Source organism: Penaeus japonicus, unplaced genomic scaffold (assembly GCF_977035675.1).
Source record: "Penaeus japonicus unplaced genomic scaffold, GWHDUDI00000001_assembly GWHDUDI00000030, whole genome shotgun sequence".
Classification (NCBI taxonomy): Eukaryota; Metazoa; Arthropoda; class Malacostraca; order Decapoda; family Penaeidae; genus Penaeus; species Penaeus japonicus.
In genome coordinates this window covers 9539570-9542069 of record NW_028234432.1, presented here as the reverse complement: position 1 = coordinate 9542069, position 2500 = coordinate 9539570, and positions in this window count along the sequence as shown.

Here is a 2500-nt window from a genome sequence, read left to right as displayed (position 1 = left end):
ACACAAATGCTTAGAATGAACACCTCCCAAAGTTTTGTGTAAATAAATTGGCAAATAGAAAACGGAGAACAGACAAGATTGGAGTAAAAATGACAGAATCAGTAAGGTATCTAATTGAATTCTTGAATAGCAGTTAGTCTGCTGCTTAAAAGTATGGTAACAACTCTGCAAAGTATTCTATTTTATAGTTTATGACTGAAATATCAGGAAGATGGAAGCACTCATGTTGAATAGAAAAGCTACTATCTAAATCAAGAGTGAAAATTAAATTTAATGCTTTTTAATTCCTATTTTAATATATGAGTGGGTATGTAGGTTATATTTTTCAGGTATTTCAACATCTGAGTCAAGTTCGCTGTTCAACAAGAATTGAAATTCACATTTATTTACAAAATGAGATAATATATAATTACCCGTAACTAAACATTAACAGTTTGAAGAAATCCTTGTTATATATTAAAGTCTATAAAACTGAAATTTTCACTGCATATATACCTTTATCTTTGGTTTTGTTACTACCATTCTTCTTTAACACATACCAGTTCCTCAGTATCTTAATTATGTTAAATTGCATATAGATTACATTTAAATTTTTCCCTTTTCTGCAAATCCTGGTTGGGGCATCTTATCTACCCTTGCAGGATTGCAACTGAAATATCTAAAAGTACACCAAGGCAAGATCTTAAAGTGTTCAATTACATGCAACTCAAACTTTAGATAATACTGTCTTCCCAAAACGTGCATTCTAGTCCTGCACCTATTGATGCATGCATCTTGCATCATATTGCAGTATTTTCCAAAATGTATATAATACTGAAGTCCATATCATTAACATAGTTAATAAGGAATAAGTACCACAGATGTACATTGTACTGAGTGTATAAGTACCCAAATAATGTTTAGGAATTTTAAGGATCACAATTTTCAAGAGCTATCTTTTCTAATTTGCCCTGGATTCCACTAACCTTACACGAACCTTTGAAAGGTTAATGAAATAACATTTCTTTGGAGTGAAACCCAGCTGTGAACTTACAATATCTGTGACTTGGCTTTAGTTTACATTAAACAATAAGGTCTAGAGTCAGTTCATTTATTACAGTAACATAAGCATGAAACAATAATATCATGGTTGAATCATGAAAGTTTACTGAATTTAATGATTCAATCATATCTAACCCGTTGGATATGGGACACACATTTGTCTGTTTTTGGCACACAAGTCGGTCACTAGTTCCACCTACAATGCACACCAGATGGGATTTATTTCAGAGAAAGGAAGTGGCACATGACATATCTAGGCCTTCCACGCTTTCTGCCATTCACTCATGATAATTCTCACTCCACCCGCGCAAAAATAGGAAACAATACAAAGGGCACGAATACATTATTTGTCACCATGACTACTATCGCATGAACTAAAATTTCCTACGACGATAAATAAGTTGGGCTCATGCATATATGCAGTATTTAACAGTTCATTTGAGGAAGGTAAGCAGCTAGGAGTGGAATGTGGGAATACGAAAGCTTATTTTTAATTCATAAGGCAACAGTTCCTTTGTTATGCGTTTGTACAATTAGAACGACATGGGATTACAAAAATACATTTAAAATCAGAGTGCAACATCACCAGACCTAACATCTAACTCAACTGTTCACAGGATATTTATCAATGCAGACAGACGGAGAGTGAAATGGAAATAGAGAGAGTGCAGAAACATCAGCTCAGTGACACGCATGCACACACATACACAGATGCATAGCCTGTAGTCAGTCAAAGCTTGTAAGAAATGTGTTCCTGTTAGAAATAGATAAATCAGAATGGGGTCAGGTAAATGGAAAATGAAAACAGGTTCAACTGTAAAGAACACTGCAGCTAAAATTGTTGATGCATCATGTCATGCGTCTTTTGAGGGACACACACACACACACACACACACACACACACACACACACACACACACACACACACACACACACACACACACACACACACACACACACACACACACACACACACACACACACACACACACACACGCAGTCATAGCCTGGAAGAATATTCTTCTGTTAGAACTAATTCTTCAAAATAGGAGCAGATAACAATATGGATTAGCTCGAACGATATAAATTTGAGGCGTTTAAATCCAAACAACGAACCGTTGAGCCCCTTTGGCGTGTAGATCATATATACATCAAAATAAGTTCTTGTCGTCTTCATACCTCTTTAACACATTGTCTTCATCGAATTTCTTGAGTAAGTTGTACACCTTCTGTAGTGCTTGCACCAACTCCAAAATATCGGGTGTTATTTGGTATTCATCTTCCTCACTTGGGAAGACTTCTGGAATTTCTAGTACTTCTGGGGCCTATGGTGCATCTCCGAACTGACCTGGTAACACTTCCGGAATTTCTAGTACTTCTGGGACCTATGGTGCATCTCCGAACTGACCTGGTAACACTTCCGGAATTTCTAGTACTTCTGGGACCTATGGTGCATCTC